A 22,382-nucleotide genomic window follows, 5' to 3' on the forward strand; every position below is an offset into this window, starting at 1 on the left:
TCCTTTCTACTTTTGGCAAGTATACACACATGCTCACATATATATATACACAATTGGCAGTCTCCCCTGTCATAGGCATCTTAAACTTTTCTAGACTTGATACATTCAGCAGCAAAGCTTATGCAAAATGCAATTAAAAAAAAAAAATCAAGGGAAACACCAGCAGCAAAAAGTGCACCCTTGTTTGAAGGCTCTATTGGTTTAGCCACAAAAGAACGATTCCTGGTGAGAGCAGTTGTCACCGGTTTTGCATACTCCTTATTTTGCTCTTAATTGGCATTATATGAAACTTATCTACAGGCCATGGGAACCAAAAAGCATCCCTTACCCCATCTTTCTTTGAACAAGCAGAACCCAATTAAAACACAATTATCCCTCTTCTGCTACTAGTATCTTCCAGCAACAGAGACACACAGATAGGAGAAGCATTGTTAGTCTGACAGCAGCCACCTTTCTTATGAAAATTTTTGTAAAGGTCATAAATAAAATAAAGGAGATACAAGTGGTCCAGGCTTTGGTGAGCTGAAGGGCAGTGGTTTTTTAAAATATTTGCTCTGGATTTCCACATGATTTTCTAAATACATTTATTTTCACCAGGGAGTAACTGACCTAAGAATCAAAATGCGCTCACAGTGTTTGGAGGCAAGCCTGGAAAAATAAAGGAAATGGCCAAAGAACAAGAAGGAAAATAGACACAGGTGTCTTCCCAGAAAGTCCAAGCTGCCTCGGAAAGCTGTGAAATTGACAATTTCTCTGGCAGGAGTATGGAAAAACATCTCAGGGGAAAACAAACAACCATTTTTCAAACTGAAGCCCAGAGTCAACTCCTAAATCCATATCCTGCTGCTTAATATTGCGAAGCTACAGCCTACACATGAGTTCCTGCAACCTCGACATGGATGATCAACACTCCAAAATGATCGTGACTCAGAAAGGGTTCCAGTGACATGATTCGTGGGTTTTTTGGACACAATCTTTGAGGTGTCCTTGGAGAATGAACACCCACCACTGTTCTCAGTTACATATGTGCCTGGCTATGACAGACTTTGAAGATAGCTCTGCATACCTTCCTTATCAGAAGCCATCCCCAAGTTGGCAAACATTTGCACTACCACTCATCCTGTCTCATCAGCAGCCACTAAGAATATGTATGTGTCAGGAAACATCATGCATTTCATCACTTCAACAAGTCATTCCATCACAAAGCAATTTGTGTCTCAGTTGATTCCTTCAGTTTTCCCCCTGGATGACAACTACAGGCTTTAAAATACTGAGCAAGGAAACAACAAACTCACTTTTTTTTTTTTTTTTTTTTTTTTTGGGGTATTCCTCTTTTATATTTACAATATATAACAGGTCCAGTTCACATATTTTGTTAAAGAAGAATCCAGTATATCCAGGCAGAAAGCAGAATTCTCCTCTTAGAGGTGCCCCAGAAGTGCCTGTCTGCTGCCCCAAGGTCATGACAACAAATCTCAATGTGAACATTTTTAGGAATTTCAGTTTAACACTCACTGCATGTGCTTGCAAACTGATTTAATTTCCCAATCAGTTTAAAATAATAATGCCTGGGAGGATGAGTTTTAGGGTGCCATCAGCTCTTTGGCCCCCTACAGCAGATCTCCTGTTTTCTTCTCTGGAGAGCTCAGTGCTGCAGCTACACAGTTCTCCTGTTCAAAGTGAAAACCATGTCAGTGCACATGTGCTGTTTGCTTTTGTCATGGCACACATGGTTTTTGCTTTTACCATGGCTGGCCTGTGCAGTGAGAGGGAGAGAGACAGTGTCCCTTCTCCAAGAACCAATGGAACAGAGGTGGCTGTTGTAGGCTCTCTATGTAAGCAAGGCAGTTGAAAAGAGGAAAAAGAGCTCTGCCAGTGGATCTATTCGCAGATTAAATGGAATTTCTGCTAGTTAGGTAAGTGTGCTAACAGATTACCAGGGAATGGTAAGGAGTTGGTTAAAGAGATCAAAAGATCAAACAAGAGGTAACAATATGAAAATTATGCCACTGCATTTAAGTACGGAAATAAAAAACTTTCCCCTGTGCCCTACTACCATGTCATACCCAGAGGCTGCTCTGAGAGCAGTGGAGCAGGATGAGCAAATCCCTGTCTTGCAGCATAAAGATGAAACCTGCAGGGAGACAGCTGCAGTGGAAAGGGTTGAAATTAATGTCAAGCAATAGATGAGATTTCGGTGGAGATTTCGATGAGATTTATTGCTGCAAATGTTTTCCCTGGCAAATGTCACGTCATTAAAATTAAAAAAAAAAAAAAAAAACACTCTCAATAGAATTAAGAAAATAAAGAGAAACTCAAAACCACTGTCCTGATAAATGGCAGCTTAAACTCAGTCCTCAAGCTCTCAGGGTCAAAGATGGTCTTCTTCATAAGGAAGTGTGCAGAAGGGCTGAAATGTCCTTTCAGGTCCTTTCACCTCATCAGGTCCATCACCTGTGACTCCAGAGCACATGTTTTATGGACAGTAAGGATATTTTGCCAACATCTTTCAGGGTGTGGCTGAGTCTAACTGGGAACAGCCCTTGGAGCAAATTCTGCAGCTGAGCACTTCCCAGCAGAGCCACGTCATTTATACACAGTCTAATATGGGTGAATTAAGATCCTGTAAATATAAACAGCGTTATTGGACATTTGCCCGTTGAAGAAGCTCCTTGGAGACCCTCTTCCGAGCTGCTCTTGATGGGACAGCCAGAAGAATTATTCCTTAATGCCTGGTAATTACACATGAAAGTGCCAGTTCCCTGGCACAGACAGCAAAAAGTGAGGATTGCAGGTGAATTGTGTGGTTGCCTCAAACAGGACAGCAAGTCTGCATGAGGTTGGTCAAGCTAATTTTTATTTTCTCAAAAGGACTGAATGCTCTGTAGGTCTGAGTGCATGCCTCAGGCATGCGCCCGCCTGCCCCTCCCCATAAGAACCTTGCATTTAGCAATCCTTGAAGAAAAAAAATTGTTTCATTATGCAGGGATGAACAATTCTCCTCAAGTCAGATGTCCAGCTAGAAAAACATTTCTCCAGCCTTTGGATTCTCTGTACTTGGGCTGCTGTTCTCATAAGCACTTATATTTTTTGTTCCAGCTAGATTTGGAAGATCCTTGTGAACATGGTTGCATGGAACTTGTCTTTTCTGAGCTGGCCTGTAATTCAGAGGTTCTGATATCACTGTTAAAACCCACTGTAGTTATCTTTACCGACAATGTCATGTTAGGTTAATATACTGGCAATATACCAACAGTGTAAGAGTTACCTACACACATATTATTTATATATATTGCTAATATTACGAGCACTACATGTGTTCAGGATGGTAGTTTCTGCTCAGTCAGACTAGTCCATTCCTGTTAGCAGGTTAAGTTTGATGAAATAAAGAACTTATTCCTCTGCCTAGACCAGGTAAGAGCTGTGTCAGCTTGGCATCCAATACAAGAAAATAAACTATTTAAAAATTAGCAGTAGAGCAAAAAAAGAGACTGCTCTACTTCTAAGGCATTAAATCTTACCAAATTGATGACTGCCCATTATTATCACTGGTAACACTATGCTGCTGTTACAAAATGGAACTGGGGATGAATCTCACCTGTGAAAGACTATTTTAAATTTTCTTCTGTATTTAAGCCTGTCCTTCAATTTAGGACTTAATAGAACTCCTCACAGGAGCTAAACACATGCTGAACAGTTTTACTGCAACAGTACTCAAGGGTGCTTTCTTGTACCAGGTGAAGACAGATCCTGTAACTCACTTTCAATTATTTTTCCATACTTCTGTTGTTTGGATTATCCTGTTGCATGAGAAATGAATGCCCCTACTCACTTTATTGTTTGTTTTGCCTGACGACATGCAGGGGCTTCTTAACCCTGGTCAGAATGCACACATAATACAAATTTCCCCAGCAGCAGAGTTGAGAATAGTCAGACATAGTTGCAAAATTAGCATTAAAATGAGATGAAAAAGCTCTGCTTTTTCATACAGAAACATTTCACGCTCTCCTGCAAAATGAAAAGTATGCTTATGTGCCCCAAAGCAAATTTTACTCCCTCACCCCACTGCCACCTCACCCTAAAAGTCAATGTGTAATTAGAATCTGTAAATTAAAACAAGCCTAGATTGGGACAGATGGAGCATTTGAAAGCTTTGCCATGAGAAAAGTGAGTTTACCTCAACTATCATGAGTGAGCAAAAGCATCTTCCAGTGCCTAAATGGGCTACAAGAGAGTTGGAGAGGGACTTTTGACAAGGGTGTGGAGCGACAGGACAAGGGGAAATTGTTCAGACTGATAGAGGGTCGGGTGAAATTAGGTATCCGGAAGAAATTCTTCACTATGAGAGTAGTGAGGCACTGGCAGAGGTTGTGAAGATGTCTCTCCTCCATCCCTGAATGTGTTCAAGACCAGGTTGGATGGGGCTTTGAGCCTTTTGGTCTAGGGGAAGGTGTCCCAGCCCATGGCGCAGGGTTGGAACTAGACAGTCTTCATGGTCCCTTCCAACCCAAACCATTCTGTTAGTCTTTGATTTTATGGTTTTATGAAAAGAAAACTGGAATAAAAATCCCTGGATGCCTTGAGTCCTCAGTAAGTTGGCTCTCTGTACCGTGGCTGGGTGACAAACAAGGGCTTGTTCACAGTCCCCAGAGGGGACACGTGGCACCACGGGCTGTGCAGCTCAATCAGGGGGTAAGGGATGTGCAAAGTAAGGGGTGTCAAAGAGTTTGGCCATGGCACAGGGGGGTTCTGAGCAGCTCTAGGACAATGCCACAGTGCTTATAGGAGCTACACATCTGCTGCAAGGGGAATATAAGCAGGTGTGGAGAAGGAATTGAGGTTGCACAGTTCCCACTGAGACATCTGTGCTGTTTGTAGTCACTGGCTGTGACAGCAGCACACACAAACCTCGTGCATGGCACTGTTAGATACATCTATAAAGTACATTATGAGATCATCCAGAGATACACAAAGAAGCCCTGAGTGAAACTCTGTAAAATCATAAAAGCAGAAAAACTGCCAGAACATCAGGATAGCTCAGCCTATTCATGGAGGTGGGGGGTATGGCTAAAAGCTGTTGCACTTGCAGGCTGTGGGTTAAGCCTATGTCATTACGCCCTCCACACAGCATGTGGTTTTCAGAAGGAAAATGCTATGATATTTTGGTGTATTTGTTAAACCTACAAGGAGATGAGCAATAAGTATCCCTATTTCTCTGAGAGACACTATATCTGCAACTAAAGGAGGTTCCACTGCTATGAAGTTACCTCTTTTTCCAAACTGTGTAATGATGGGATCTTTGTTATTTCTTTGTTGTTGTGTATCAGTTCTTAGGAGGGTGTGAGATCACATCTCCTTCATTCATAACAGGAGGAAAAAAACTGGGCTGAAAATAGATTTCTGCAGCAAAGTAAAAGAAAAGCAAAATCTGATGTGTACAAGAAATGCATCTGCGATTCACTTGTAAATCTAAACAGGGAGAAAATGACTGACAGACAATGTACAAATAGTTCTTGTAATAAACATCTGAGTTCATACTGGTTTCTACAGCCTCTCCCCACCTGTTGCATACTCTACAGCCAAATTGGGAATTACGGCCTTCCTGTTGTTTTCCAGTTCCTCCTCTGCTAAATAACGGGAGGAGAACGGATTATGGAAACTGATGCACTTGACAGCAAAAATAAATAAGCAAATGCATACATAACTAACTAACTAAATAATTAATCTCGTAGTCTCCGAGACAAGGCTCTTCTATCATACGTCTGGTATCTTGAGCCAGACTTCAAGGGTTATTCAAGAAAAATTATGATCTGGTACCTCAGAGAATAAGACATAAGTATCAATGCTTAATTAACACTGCATGATGTTGATTTGAATAAATAGAACCATTTAGAAGGATGTCTCTCTATATTGTGGGTAGAAACAGGATGCCTTGTGGGAAGAATGAGAAGCTCCCTAGGATTATGTAAGTTCTCTATGGTTATAGCACCTGGAGGCTTTGAGTGTATGATGAGCCCAACGTGTTAGATGCTATATAAATATACAGTTGCCAAAGATGCTTATCTTGGATTTGTAGTGTAAACAAGAAGATATGCCACGCGGTTCTGGTGACAGGTTGATCAAGGCTAAGAAGACAGGGATCTAAGGAAATTTGAAAACACATACACATTGTTTAGCAGGGGATTTTCACAAAACTTATTCCCAAAACTTTATCAAAATAAAGTGCTTGCCAAAGTCCCCAAAGACATAAGAGTTGCCTTATGGTGTTTAATAGGAAAATAGAAAGGAAAAGCGTGCACAGGTTGCCGCAGAATAGCATGACAGCCAACAACAATCGGTGTTTTCAAGCTGGGTACCAGATGACAACTACCTAATGCCATCTTTCCTCACCTGAGTTAAAGCAGTTTGATCAGCAATGAACCACAGTTTCCACTGAGAGCTGCAAGAGGACAGCAGCTCCAAAAATCATCCTGTTTCCAGATCAGTGTTGGTGGCTCCTGAGAAACACTCTATGTATCCTGAGGCAGGTTGTTACTTTTAATGAGACCATAAAATAACAGACCCTGTTATTTGTACTGTTCATATTCATCTTGTGTGTGCGTTGAAGAGGGACACAAGGTGTTTATAGGGCTGGAGATCTTCTCCTGTGGAGACAAGCTAAAGGTGTTGGGGTTATGCCTGGAGAAGAGAAGGCTACAGGGAGATCTTAAAGCCCCTTCCAGAACCTAAAGGGAGCTACAAGAGAGCTGAAAGAGGGACTTTTGACAACGGCATGGAGGGACAGGACGAGAGGGAATGGCTTCAGACTGGCAGAGGTCAGGTTTAAATTGGGTATTAGGAAAAAATTATTTCCTGTGAGAGTGGTGGGGCACAGACACAAGTTGCCCAGAGAAGCTGTGACACCTCCATCACTGGAAGCATTCAGGACCAGGTTGGATGGGGATTTGAGCAACCTGGTCTAATGAAAAGTGTCCTTGCCCATGGAAGGGGAATTGGAATGACATGAGCTTTGAGGTCCTTTCTAAATGCAAACATTCCATAATTCCAAGACTTCACAGACAGTATTGGACCAGCTAGTATGGCATACCTGGGAAGCAGCTCTGGACAGACCCCTTGAGGGGAAAACGTGCCTCATAGCTGGTATGACTGACTCCACTACCCAGCTGGACATAACTGGGGAAAAATTCTGTGATTCCACAGGAAATAACTGATTTAGATTCTATTATTGCCTCTTTGACCTTATGTCACTACTCACATCTCCTGGAAGCAAAAAAGTTATCAAATGCATCATGGTTGTGAAAAACTCCATTTTGCAATGAGTAGCATTTTGTAATGAAAAAGTCTTTGGATTGCATTGACAAGTAAGAATTCACCTTCAGTAAAAAGCCATTTAGACGTGTCCTCTGAAATTCTTGTCTCTTAATAGAGAGCTTGTCATGTGCAGCAACTCCCAGCCATTTGAGAAGTTTTACTTTAGAGATTTACTCTTCTTTTCCTTACTCCGCTCAGTTTTCTGTCACCTCATTATAATGTTATCACTTACTATGGAACCTTGACTTTGAAAATACTTTTTCTCTTCTTTTTCTTTTTCTTTTTCTTTTTCTTTTTCTTTTTCTTTTTCTTTTTCTTTTTCTTTTTCTTTTTCTTTTTCTTTTTCTTTTTCTTTTTCTTTTTCTTTTTCTTTTTCTTTTTCTTTTTCTTTTTCTTTTTCTTTTTCTTTTTCTTTTTCTTTTTCTTTTTCTTTTTCTTTTTCTTTGTTTTTTTATGCCTATCATTATCTTGCAGTGAGATCTTTCTCAGGCATTAACTTTTTGAACTCTTGCTACAGACACAACATTTCAGCTCACACCAGCCCTAACACTTCCCTGCCCATGGCAGGGGGGGGATTGGAATTAAATTATATTTATGGTCGCTTCCAACCCAAACCTTCCTATGATTCTAAGATTATGGGGAAAAAAGCAATTTAATTCCTTATAGGAGTACATAGTTTCTCCCTAAGGAGTAAAGAACAAAATCCAGGACATAATTCGCAGGCAAAATTTCCATGCTTTGGGAACTGCCTCTTCTTTCTTATGCCAGTATCCGTGTAGTGCTGGTGATTAAAGCACTGATGTTCACGAATCACTTTCATTCTGTCTTGCAAGTACACATAATTGTGCATCAATTTCATTTAAATATCACTTTATATTAATGACTTTGACTTCTAGAACTCCTCCTACTGTACTTGTAGTTGTAATATTAACAGACCTTTCTTTCTCTCCATTCATCAGTCATGTCAAGACTTCCCAGGCTGAAGTGAACATTTGCTGGTTCTTTATATGGCAGGAGCCACAGGTGCCCCAGCCTTTCAGTTCTAGGTGAAAATTTCTTAAAGATCATCCCTCAGCAACATTCTCTAAGAAAGTGTGTTTTGATTTGAAAGGCAACTAGACAATCTCCAGTGGTCCCTGCCAACCTTAAATATTCCACAATTCTTTGATTCATGCTTCTGCTTCTCTGCCATTTCCTTGTAATGTTCTGTCTACTGAATAGTCCCAGCTTTGCTTGAGATGTCCCAGCAAAGATCTCCAAGAAACCTTCCCTCTTGATCACTGTGGACAGTGCCACCATCCTGTCACATGCCTGTAACCTTGATATCATCTTCAACTCCTGTGCATTCCAGAGGCCACTTCCCAGTTACATTGAAGCTACACAATCATTCCAAGTATGTTCTGTATATCATACTTCAGATAATGCCTTTCCTTGCTCTCTACCCATCTAAGTAAATCTCTTATCTCAGACCTTATCTTTGAACATGTCAATTACTGCAGAATTCCTTTCTGTCACTTACATCACAGATGTAAATTTGCCCTGATGATATTCCCTGGATACAAAGGCTATTTTTCCAGATATAGCATTGATTTCCCTTCCCCATTTCTATCAAAACTAGGCTGTCAGCATCCAATCAACCAATGCAGTCATTTTCCATAGTCTATGCACTAGATTTTCAAATGAGTGTTTTGTATTTTCTTTCATGCTGCTCTCCATAAACACATATAAAATTACCTTGCTAGTGCCTTTCTTTCTCTGTAGCAACATCTTCCCTGAAAAGGACTAGGTTGCAGGTGTGCTATTAGCATTGCCTGTCATACTGACCAGCACTTTCTTATTGTGTCCATGGGTCTCCTCTGTCTGTCACAATCCACAGCTTCTTGATTTCTACTAAGATGTAAATAATTTCATGCAGAGAATGCCTATGTTTCTAGAGTGCCTGGCACAACATAAATGAATCCATGAATGAGACTGATGCAAATTATCTTTGTCAGCTAATAAAAATAGACACGGGTCAATAATAGACACATTCTAGAGGAATTAGTGAAATTCCTCATGACTCCAGTTAGAGAAATCTCAAGAAACATTACAACGATCATAATTTTATTTTAAACAACAAAAAATGATTAAAAAATCCCAGGTACTGGAATTAGTACTCACTTTTGGTAGCTGCCTTCTTAAAAATATCTAGGAACAATCCATCAAATGCTTCTTGTAGGATACTGTTTTAACCTAGGCGTGTCATTCTCAGTCTACCTGAAAAATACATAGACATAGAAAAAAATCAGTGTTTTGTTCAGGGATTTTTAACTCATTTGCTATAGAAAAATTAATTAAAAACAAATGTTTACTGTTATACAGGGTATCTAAAACAGTCATCTATACATATGTGGTTCCTGCTGTAATATCTGATCAGCACTAATAGGGTATGCATAGTCATCTCATAAAACTAAATGCATTTGTTAAATACAAACTAAGTTTTCTGTACAGCACTCAGAATTAAATGCCTGTCCTTGACCAACTGTGCAAACATCCATCCATTTGCCAAAAGAGTAATTCATCAATTCCTCTGCTGGAGGTTCAAGGGTTTCCAGTTAACACAGCAATTGTTCCTTTCCTCTTCTGTGTTTTCACAGGCTTCAGAAGGTAAAAATGATTTTATTTTAAATTTATATGGTTATCCTAAAGATCTCCTTTCTTAAACCTTCTTCCTTTGTTAGAGAGAAATGGCTGAGATCTTCCAGAGATGCCTCTTGCTGTTTCCACTCACATCAGTAAATTATATCCTATCTGAGTTGTGTGTGGCATCGAAGAGTCCAAATTCAATGATGCATGTGTCACAAACTTATCACACTACAAGTAGGAGGTTCAAAGAAAGTGTATAGCAGCACTGGGGCTCCTCTTCTGCCTCATTAGCTAGTTAGTCTCAAGTCCCTTTTCTTAGCTCTTTTCCTTGTTTCAGGGAGACCATGTCACATATAGACTGGGAAGATGGAGAACACAACAAGAGTGTGTGTGTAGTTTCGCTGAAAGCTACGTTTGCCAGACCCATCAGCTCTCCCAGGCTACCCACTTTGTTAGATACTCATCTATTTTACATTCACTCTGGTGCACAAGGTCTTGCAGAATTGGAAAAAACAATACAATTAGAAGGCTGAGTGATATGGCAGCATACTGTCAGAGAAGTGAAATTCCATGTCTTGGCAACTTCCTTCTGTATATATGGTTCAAAACTGCACTGACCTTTGAATCTTGCCAGTTGCAAATTAATTTTCAATGCAAGCTGTCTATTGAAAAGGTGCAAAGGTCACCTTTAAATAGCTGCTCTGCTACATTGTCCTTTACTCCATGATCCACATCCTGTGTCTTCTTCCCATTAATTCTGCTTCTTCAAGAACACTCCTTGGTGCTGATTGTATCCTCGTACAGATTATTTCTCCTCCACTGCATTTTTCAAAGCTGCATCTCATTTTGTCATTTCCTGCCTAAGGTTTCTAGTCTCTCTATTTTTGCTGATTTATGCAGTGCCTTCCAATTTGGATCATTTGTGATTTTAATTAACATGTACTCTTTTCCTGTCTTCTGGCTAATGAATGAAGATATTTAAAGAAGACTGGACTCAGAACCGTTCCCTGATGTTCCCCCACTAGAAAACTCATGTGATTCAACACATTTTCATTTATTATCTCACTTCACTAATGGCCCTGTGGATGGTTTTTAATCAACATCACAGAGTCCTTATCTAAGCCAATCTGAAATAATTTTGTGAGTATCCTCTCTTGCTGATGCTCACTTCAAATAGAAGAAAACAAAAGCAAAAGAGGCCATCACTCTCCAGAATGCTTTTCTGCAAGACCTGTAAATGAGGAGTTAGTGAGAATAAATTGTTCACTTTCCTTTCTCAGGACTCTGGTAGACTTAGGATCCCCTGTCACCATAATACCCACACTCCTTATATTTTTAATATAAGTATTTTAAAACTGTTTGTCAAGGCAGGGAAGTGTTATTATTCCCACTTTGGAGAATTAGCTCCAGGACAGAAAATTTAAGGAAGTGGTCTGCTCTGCTCTGTTAGCAGTCACGGTCAGACACTGAGGGTTTAAGGTTGCTCTTGCATTTATACCTGTCTTTGAAACTTACTGTGACATGCTGACCTGTGTATCTCTGGGATGACCCATCAAATACACCATCAAAGTGATTTCATCCCTTAAACAAAAAAACCCAACCAACCAACCAAACAAACCCATTCAACCAAAACAATCCAAAACCCTAAATGACAGTGTATCCATATTTATATCATGATCTGAATGCCATTTTGAAAGAACCAGCCCAAATAATGTAAAGTGATTTAGAAAAGGTGAGACTCAGGTGTTCAGAACACATAACTGCATAATCCAGACCATAGGATACAGAATAAGTCTTATAGCAGTATCTGTTGGATCTGGTCCTTAAAGGTATTTGGGCATCTCCTTCTCACTCAGCTGAGTTTTGAGATATTTCTGAAGTCCAGGACTAAAGTGTTTTCCTTAATGTTATACAGGATGTTTATACTGGATTTGAATCCAGATTCACAAAGTCTAAAATGTGGTCCCCACTTAAGAACTTCTTTCCTATCAAGAGCATAATTATGTCATGTGATGGACAATGCAGCTCCAGTCATGGCTCTATGTTCACCAAAAAGTAGGGTCCCACTGACTACATGCACATCATCCTGCACCTCCTGATAAACAGTTTTAATATGGCAGCTACATTCCTTCTGGATGTAAATTAAAAAAACACCTTTCTGCTACAGCAAAAAGGCATGTATAACATGAATTTATCTAGGTAGGTAATTTGTTTTCTGAAATATTAATTGATGTTTCTGAATTAGCTCTGAATTATTATCAAAATTTTATGTGGTTTTTAATAAAAGCCAGCAGGACTTTTTTCAAATATTGCTAGTATCCCCTCTTCCCACCCACCCTTTTTATAAATCAAGACCTGTGGGCAAAAAGAAACAAACAAAACCCTTCCACCCTAATGAAAAGAAAAAAAAAAAAAAGAGAAAGGAAGAAAAAGAATGAAAAAGGAAAAAGAGACAGGGACCAAATATTTCCAGAAGCATCAGCAATCATAAAGAAACCAATCACAAGCTAAGAAATTATCTATGGGAGCACAGAGGGAGGTAACAATATGAAGAAGACAATTTAGAAAATATTTGCAGGAGCAAAATTTATAAATACGCATTATATCTTTTAAATATGTGTCCAAATTAATATGTTTTCTTGCTTCTTCCTTTCCCATTAATATATTTAGTACAAGAAGATATGTAGTATAAAATATTGTCACCAATATTCTCTTCATATTAGGAAATAATTACACAGTTTTTTCACTCCAAACTTTTAAACGTGGCCCAGTTGGAAATGAATTGCCTTTGACTTGCTAAAAATAAACATGAGAAACTTAATCTAAGTCCATCACCAGTGCAATTTATACTATACACCACTTCTATAAGGTGTAATTAACAGTGCATTGCTATAATTTATTTGCTTTAAAAAGCCTGAAAATCAGATCCTTACAGCAAAATGGGAAAATGGGAAGCTATATGCCAGGCATATTATTCTGGCTTATATTAATTCAGTTATTTTACCTTCAGTGCAAATCCATCTATCCATACAATGTGAATGCTCCATTGAGAATGATGCTGGGTACTGAACCTTTGGCTCAATATGAAATACGAACTCTGAACCATAGCTCCAATAATACTTCCATTTGCATTATTATGATTAACATTCCTTTGAATAGGAAGCATCCAGTAATATTAATTGCAGAAATAGTGAGATTACAGTTGTCATAAATCACTGTGCAGTGTAAAGCAAGCTCTCAGAAAACAGCACAGAAAAATTCTCTTGTGGTTTCTTTTTTTTCTGAGTTCACTTCAGCCTCATTTTAACCAGGCTTTTTCATTTGTGTCATTGACAAGACAGTAGTTATGCTTTTCTCTTGATTAACACATTATTTTCAGTAAGGTCCCAAACAGCTTTCACATGAAAGGTTGAATCCAACAGAGCATGTTTTTTCTCATTACTTAGCATTCACCCACAGGTAATTTATCACAAAGATACTCCCTGTCTCACAGGAAGGAGATTGGCCTTGAAGCCAATGTTCTTGGGATGATCAGAAGTTTTCTCCACAACAGTTGAAATGAATGCCTTTTCAAAGATGGTGATTGCTGAATTAATTTAGTAAGTGAAAATATGGGAGGGGAAAAGATACACAGTTTCTCTATTAAAGCACAAAGAGATATTTTGCCTTATTTGAAAAAACTTCATCACTAAATCTATATGATTGTATTGAAATTAAATTTATATATTTTTTATATTTGTATCAAGTCAACATTTCCCCTTTACTGCCACTTCTTTCTTACACAGTTAGCAAAACTGTCAATATTCATTGATTCATCAAAGCAAGCAACCCTGACATTTGGTGCATCAGCTTTCATTTGTAACAGGCCTACGATGCAATGATTTATTTTGATGTATTACATTTTACCCTAAAGAGCATCCAAAAATAAAAAGGCTTTCATTAAAAGTGTTGTGAAAACAAGGCATCTTCATCAGGGACCACACACAAGGAAAGAAAAATTTCTTGCCACCTGTGCTCTTTAATCCAGACTTTTGATGGTTGGATTGCTTTGGAGTTTGCTTGCTTGGGGATTTTTCATACATGCTATTTCCAAATATATCATATATTCAAAAACAAACTGAAGGGTCTAAGCAGTGTGGATAGAGCAGAGATTTTCCTAGCTGGTGTCCTGCTTTGACTAACTCACAGTAGGTGAGGTGCCCCTCAATTACTGTGGTATCAACCGAGTTCCTAATGACAGTGCCCACCTTGCAAGAAAACGCCTTTCCTGAGATAATTAGTGCCAACCTCAAAGACACAAGAAATGGTCATAGATGGCCTGGCTGCTTAGCTGCCAGCAAAAGGGTGAGGAAAGGTCATGGACATATCCTCACCAAAGACATTCATACTAACTGGCTTTTCTGGCCAAGAATACTTTAGTCCCCGTCTTTGCTCCTGATTGGAGGACACACAAAGCAGTTATACATTTTCAGGTAGGAAACATGCTCCAACTGCAAATAATTCTTTTAGCAGATATTTGCCATTAAGAACAAGTTTAAATCTCACTGGAGACAGCAGACTTTAACACATGCTTGAAGTCAAGTGTTCCCTGAGAGGGCTGTGGCTTAATGGGGACAGTCCAATGAGCTGGAGACACTTAGGACCAGGAGTAAATGCATATATGCCTGCATATACTGGTCTCTGCTGCTTCCAGTTGTGTCTGTGCTGCACATTACCCTCCAGCTTATTTTCCATTATCCTCCTGTGCTGTAAGAGATGACGCTGACACGGCGACTAAGCAGAGTGAGGCAGGAAGCGAAGGCAGCACACACAGAAATGAGCTGAAAATCATCCTCCCAAATGAAGCCCTGCTCACAGGACAACATCTCATTATTTTGTTCCCCCATAGAGAACAGAAAGGCACGGTTGATGTGATTGGAGATCATAGGCATGTTCCAAAAGGCAGCAAATGAAAGCAGAAAGAGTCTATTTGGGTTATGCAGAGCCAAAGGATGCCTTTCTGTAAGATGGCATTTTGCTTTGCAGTGACTGAAGCCCAACCAACACCATAACCTTTTCACTCTACAACTCCCTGTAAGGAGGTTTTAGCAAGGTGTGGATTGGTCTCTTCTCCCAGGTAACAAGCAACAGGACAAGAGGAAATTGTGCCAAATTGTGCCAGGGAAGGTTTAGACTGAATATCAGGTAAAATCCTTTCACTGAAAGAGTTGTCTGGCACTAGAACAAGCTGCCCAGGGAAGTGGTTAATTTTGAACTTCATCAGCCAGAATGGCACCCAGTATAGTGAGTGTTTTGCACATCCCAGTCTGTTCCAGTTCTGTTGTAAGGGCCATTTCACTGTATTTTGTCTCTTATATTTTCTTTGCTTGGCTGGCTTTTTTATGGTTTTGGGTTTTTTTTTTCTTTTTTTTCCTTTAAGAAGGGAGAAGCTGTTTTTTAAGTGGTTTACAGAACAGGTTAAAAAAAGTTTGCACAGTGGAGGTTTCTCAGAAATAAGATAATTTTATTGGTGTCTAGTAATTTCAAGTGAAAAAATTTCTAGGAAATTATAGCAATAGCACAAGTAAAGGATATAGAATGCATCTAAGAAGAATGACATTTTAGTGTTCATCAATAAATTGCAGTGCTGTGCTCTTTGTGTACCAAGATCTTCTTTCTCACTTATTGCAAGATCACCAGATATGCTTTGTGTGAAAAATGAGCTTTCATGTTCTAGTTTTAACTGTGCCATACCTAAGTCCCATTTGCTTGCATACACTTTGGTCATCAGAGATGTATCCAGCTAACTTCAGACATCTGCATAATAGAAGTTAAAGAGCTATCAGCCTAGACTAAGTTACATCTAGTTTTAGTTGAATGGGTTACCAGTCAGTGAGTCTCACCCCAAGGCATTTTCTCAGTGCAAATGAATAACCACTCTACCAGTCATTGATTTTAATGCTGCACTGACAAAGGCATTTCAGTAATAACACTGTTCAAAATATTGCAATAGACCACAATAACAAATTTGGTAAATTATTTTATCAAGCCAGGAGAACTAAGGACAAAATACCCTCTTCTGGCCAACTGGAGCAAAGAGAGAGAGCATTTTCATCAGCCTGCAAAGTTGCAAACTTGATTGAGCTGCTTCAGTTGTACAAGTTTTACTCATTGAACTTAGATTTCTGGTGGACAAAGAAATTGTATCAAAAGGCAACAAATTATCTCTCACAGAAAAATCTGTCCTCTACTTGCAGACTTTAAAATTAACACATCATACTATGAGGCACTGGAACAGGCTGTCCAGAGACATTGTGGATTCCTCCTCCTTGGGAGTGTTCCAAGCCAAATTGGATGGGGCTCTGAGCAACCTATGGAAGGGTGTCCCTGCCATGGCAAGGAGGTTGGAACTAGACAATCTTTATGGCTCCTTCCAACCCAAAACATTATAGGATTCAATATCCATCTGATCAAGGCTTTCAAATATTTCAGAAAGTCATCATTCTTGCACACGTGAAACTTTTTTTTGTATCTTACTTCAAAATTTGCTTTAACATGCTCATAATCCATATAGCAAAATTCAAAGCATTAAAATATGTCTTTTGTGCAATAGCATCGCCAAAATAAATATTTTCCTGGTCTACTGTGGAAAAAAAAGTCTTCCTTGGCTTCTGGATCATTTTTTCAGCTACTCCTTTATCTGTGGGAAAAAAATATTTTTTCTGTTGAGTTCATGTAATAAGTAAAAACATTTCTTCTGGCTTATTTGAAATGCGTATTTAAAATGTCATTGTAAAAGAAAGAAGTTTTTGTATTGCCTAGAAAAGTATCACAGTATGTTGCCCAGTTCACAACAGATGTTTCTGTAATTGTTCCTTGATTCTGTAGCAGCTTCAGGTCTTTCAGCAGAGCCTTGACCAGAAATAAAACGTAATTTGACCATCAATACACTTTTCGTTAAAGCTGTTAAATGGAAGGAATAGTCTTCCCCTTTATCCGTTGCTGATCTAATCCAAAACCCTTCCAAAGCTTTCAAAGGATGTGTAATTGCTGCCCCTAATTTTTTTTTTTTTTGCCAGAGGGTAGGTAAGCTGACATTGAGAAGTTTAGAGGAGCACAGCTATTGAGCTAAAGGATGGAAAGCTTGACCCTAATAAAGGCTGGAAATTGTGGACTAAGCTATATGGACTCTTAGTTTCTTCTAAACTATGAATACTGCTGCATCTCACCTTATAGATACAATTTGGTAATTTTGTAAGTAATTGTACATCTGATCTTTGACATGCTCTGGCCTGGAAATATTGAGGAAAAGTGAGAATTCCTTGCAAAGTTTTTATGCCACTTGCCACTCATGGTACTTTTGCCTCAAAAAATCCACTGAAAAACGTCCAATTTCTTAAGGGTGGAATACAAAATGCCCAACACCAGTGATTAACAAGATGTATGAAGTGAAAGCCCTCAGTATAATCATTGCATCAAATAATGGTACCTGAAATGGATTATAAATAATATTGGAACATATTTTTAAAAACTGTTTTCTCAGAAATTAAGAAATTATACAGCTGCTAGAGTGGTAGTGGGTTAAATAGTTGCATTATTAAGAACAGTACAATGTGAACAGAGGGCAAAAATACTACTCCTGAATTTGAGTGCTTCTGCGTTGGGAGGATGTGCTCCTCGCCCTTGACTCCTCCCTTCCTGGAGCTGTAGCACTGATGGGGAGGGTGTTGAAAAATGGAAACACTCCCAGTGGATCATGTAGGGACTTCTGATTCCTTCTCCAGCTTCCTCCAGCTCAATGTGATCATGCCCCAAAACTCTACAGGCCCCAAGGGTAGGGGCAGTTGTTTACCTGGGTCTGACCAAGCGTGCTTCTGACCCTGAGAGATGTCACCACCTTATGTCAGGCATCATCTGGGCTGGCAGGTTGAACATATCACTTAAGAAAGTCCTGCACCTTTCCAAATCAGTAAAGAAAGGCCAGGTTGAATGTCCTGGGCCATTCAAAATGAATAAAACCTTTAATTAATCAGAGAATACATTTGTAGCTGTATCCTACCTCGGCCCACAACATGTTAATGTCTACCCCCTTGCTGCATGCATGCTTGGTAGGCTGCCCCGCTGGCCCTCATGCTGAGGCAAATGTAGGCATGCTGTGATGTCCTCTCTGGAAACCATGGAAGAATTTATCTCCTGTATTTAGGCAGTGTATTGACATTTGAATGATTTTAACAGGAGTCCCGACTGCAAGGGAGCAACCAAGGTTAGAGCTATGGAAAAGTTTTCATTTGTGATGACAGGAGAAGTCTGTGGCCTCTGAATGCCCTTTGCTCCCTACTTTGCCTATTCTGAAAACCCAGGGTGAATAATTTAGATACTTCTGGAAAATCCCAAGAATAAGGTGGTATTAAAAAAAGTCAATGTATACACTTTTATTTATGTGGTTGGAGATAACACACACAGAAAAATGTATCTACATACATATACATATGCACATGCACATATATATGGATGTAGTGAAATTTTCTGTTATCCAAAGAACTATAAACAGCACATGAGGCCTGAACAGCTGGAGTTAGATTGGTATATTGTACTGTACTGTAGTGACTCAGCACAGGAGCATTTCATTTCCTGCCAGAGCCAAGATGTGTCTCCTTCTCAACTGGAAAGACTGGGGTGGCTGAGCTGCCTTTGTTTCTTACTGAGTTCCTATGATGATACCTTGTGTAAGAAAGATGCTGTGGACAAGAATTGCAGCGTTTTTCCTAATTTCCCTTAAAATAAATAAAAAAATGGGCATTCAGAACTCAAACCTCACAATATTCACACCCAAATGCAAAAATACCACTCAGTTTCTAACTCTGCCAGAAACAACTTCTGTGCCATGAGACAAGTGCCATCACTAACCCCCAAATCTGGATCTTCTTTCTATTTAGCCCTTTAATTAGACAGGAGCACACATTCTGTCATGTGCTGGGACAGCAAGAAGGAACCTGTTTAATGAGTTGCCATAACAGCCCCTCCACCTGACTTGTCACAAGTATTTTTACAGCTGTGTTTCTACCAGGAAAAATTCACTGATTTCAGGAATAGTTCACTGAATTATTTTTTATAATCGGCCTTACTACCATCCCATCCCTGCCCAGTTAATAATCTGTATTAAAATAATATTTCTGCTTCTACAGAAAATTTGAAATTCTCTAATGGCAAAAGCCCCTCTATCCAGGCTGTCTCTCAGGACAATATGTTGTACAAATGACATTAAGTTTTGACTTGAGCTACTCTTCCTCATTTAATTAGCATGGAGAGTGTCAAGCTAATGTTATCATCTCGAGTAAATTGATGGGATCTTTCCCTGCACAATAGAAGTTGAATAAAAGCAGACGATGCTCACGCATCCTTCTTGCTCAGCTCCCAGGACTATATCCCTCCTGCTGCTGTGTAGTGTAGATTGGCATTTTACCTCTTATCAATAGATTTCCATCATTCTGAATGAGAATGACGATCCTTCAGACCTGGTTTTGTAAAGCAAACCTATATCCATAGGAGCAATTAGGCCCCTGCTGTGAGTTTAGACACGCCAGCTACACTGCAGCTGCTGTCTGTTGCCAGCACTAAATTTTCCTCAGTAGTGGATCAACGTGTTTAAACACTTTGATCTTCTTTATCTCAGCCAGGAGATTTGAAAGCCTCCTGGTTAAACAAGTTTTCTTTCGGGTGAAAATCCATCTCATCCACCATTTCAGTGCTGACCCAAAACATTTGTGCTTTATTTACTGGAGAGGCATCGTCTTTTGAAATGGCTTCTCACATCCTCTCAGGAAGATTTTTTTTTCATTCCCCCCTAACACTGAGCTTTAGTAACGGCACTTCAAACAGCAAATAAGAGGCACAAAGGGGACTCAGTCTTCTATGCAGCAATTCAAAACCATCTTAATCTCCATCACGCACTTTCTGATTTTCTTTTTAATCTCCCACAGCACAGTGTGCTCTAAACACAGCTGAGAACTTGCTATTTAAGCTGCCTTATTACTGTTACACTACGAAAGCTTAACTCCTGTTTGGAATAGATGAGCACAAATGAACAAATGCAAGGGAAGAGGCATCTTCAATGTGGGTACAGCAGAGCAGATGATGGGAGATAAGAAATAGTGTTGGGTTGAGGTTTATCCTGTTTTCTGACTTCACAAGGAGCCACAAGTGAACTATTAGTGATGTGAAACTGCTGAGCAGTGAAAAGCATGGGATGACTGTCAGGATTATTCTTCCAACCACTTCAGAATTCCTGATTTTCCTCTTCCCTTCTTTGCACACCATAGGGTTGATACTGCTGTGAATAGGGAATCCAAATAAAATCTCATTAATGAAATTACTTACCTGAGTTTTGGATTGTAGATTGATTTACCACCAAACAGAATAAATTTATTCTCATATAGAATGTTACCTCCTGTGATAAATACAAGAGTTACACTGCTTGTAAAGCTGATGGAAAGAGGCAAAGAACAAACTTTATTGTAACCTTTCAGAAATTAAAAGTGGCTTATAAGTCTTTCTTATAAGAAAGACGGGGATTGACTTGAGTAAGGCCTGCAATAATAGAACAAGGGGTAAATAATCTAAATTAAAAATGGGTAGATTTAGAGTAGATAGAAGTTTTTACAGTGAAGGTGGTGAGGTACTGGCACAGGTTGCCCACACAGGTGGTGGATGCCTCACCCTTAGAAACGTTCAAGGTCAGGATGGCAGGGCTCTGATCAATCTTGTACAGTGGAAGGTGTCTCTGCCCTTGGCAGGGCGGTCCCTTCCAACTCACACCACTCTGTGATTCAGTGATTCTGGAAGGAGCCCAGAGAGTTTTACTGATATTAAAACTTTCTGAATGTTAGGATCATATTTAAAGGGCTGTGCTCTTATAAAAATACTTTCTCAGAAATGCAGACAAAGCATTTTCCTTCACCCAAGTATCTGGTGCTGGCAGTGACACAGAAATAACAAAATAATTAGAATAAACAGCACAATTAGAGGATTTGCTTTTTTTTTCATAAGGGCTTCCTCCCTAGGCATGATTTTAATACTACAGACAGTTAGAAGAGTTGATAGGGAGACAGATAACTGAGTCAAAACTTAGGTGAAATTTGTTTCTGCTGCAGTTTGAGTGCTCCCACCCTGCACCAGCTGGTTTTATTACGCAGGTGGATGGAATGTGTTCTGCTCCATTTCCAAGTGAGCCATACAAGCCTAGCATAAATCAGTCAGTGAGTACCTTGAACCACACTTATTAGGAATGTAAGCAAGAGGAATTCCAAAATGAAGCATGTTTAGACAAAGAGGCAATTATGGCATGGAGAGGGAAGGAGTGTAAAAATTTCATCTGGAATCAGGGATGGAGCACAGTAGCTCAAGGAGGTGGAAAGTCTGATTCTTTATTTATATAGCCTCATAAATGGGGTGATTTTAATCCCCTGCATATGATATAGCAGTATCTATTAGTAGTGAATATCACAGACTGATTCCCAAAGAGGATTTAGGAGACTGGTCTTACAATATCCACACAGCTCAATGAGCCAGATTCAGGTCTCATTTACAAAGAGTCTGCCCAGGTGTGCTTTTATGGACATTGGAGTTACACAGAATGGAGGCAAATGATACATAAATGTCGTGGGTTTGCACTGCAGCCATAGGAGGGGTGAACAGAGCGGCTCGTGTCACTGCATGCTGCAAGCTTGACCATAAAAATGCATTCCCAGCGGGTCAGCACCTGTTTAGATAAATGGTTTACTTGAAATACACAATGAAGGAGAGCTCGCTCATTTATCCATATGGCACTAACACGAATTGCCAGCTGTGGCCAGTCGTCCAATATGTTCTCTCTCCATCTATGACATATGAAACCATATGGAATCATCTATCCATTAGGAAGAGATCATTTTCAGGCAGGAAGGTTTTCTGACACAATTATTAGCTGTGGCATTCTTGACCAGGAACAGGCCGAAATAGACAGGAAACAAAAAAGAGGTTTATGCTGTCTTAAAGGGTCATGTGAAGAATTTTCTGTTTTAAAATCATCTTTAAAGCTCCTCTTTTTCTCTCTCTCTTCTTTTATTTATTTTTTTTTTTTTAAGAGTGCCTTTTATCTCTCAGCTTAATGTCATTCTGCTGCATGAGATGCCTTTCACTTCACCCATTTCTGCAGTGAGTGATTGTGGCACAGGAGGCTACTGGTTTCCTTGGAGCTTGGGTTTGATTTGGGCCAGCAGGCAGGTACGTGACTTTCTGGAAACAGCCTCTTTTAGGAGTAACTGCTAAACACCCTGTTCAGCAAATAAGTGGTCCCAGAACTGTGACTCAAATGTACTTCGTTCCTAAGTGTCTTTGTCTACACAATGTAGACTTTGCTCTGAACTAATGCTAAACACTGTATATCAGCATAAAATCAAAGGAAAACAGTGTCAAAACAGAGTCACTGG

At 39.5% G+C, this 22,382-nt stretch overlaps 1 protein-coding gene across 45 annotated transcripts in view; it reads right to left on the reverse strand.

Moving 5' to 3' along the window:
* TENM4 (teneurin transmembrane protein 4) overlaps nucleotides 1-22,382 on the reverse strand; it is a 1,535,912-nt gene that overhangs the window by 388,759 nt on the left and 1,124,771 nt on the right. For all 45 annotated transcript variants that reach the window (XM_072936977.1, XM_072936960.1, XM_072936968.1 and 42 more), the window contains one exon: nucleotides 9,472-9,567. The gene's annotated coding sequence lies outside the window, so the exon portion shown is untranslated. The remainder of the gene's footprint in view (nucleotides 1-9,471; nucleotides 9,568-22,382) is intronic.

This window comes from Taeniopygia guttata, chromosome 1, assembly GCF_048771995.1.
Source record: "Taeniopygia guttata chromosome 1, bTaeGut7.mat, whole genome shotgun sequence".
NCBI classification, from domain to species: Eukaryota; Metazoa; Chordata; class Aves; order Passeriformes; family Estrildidae; genus Taeniopygia; species Taeniopygia guttata.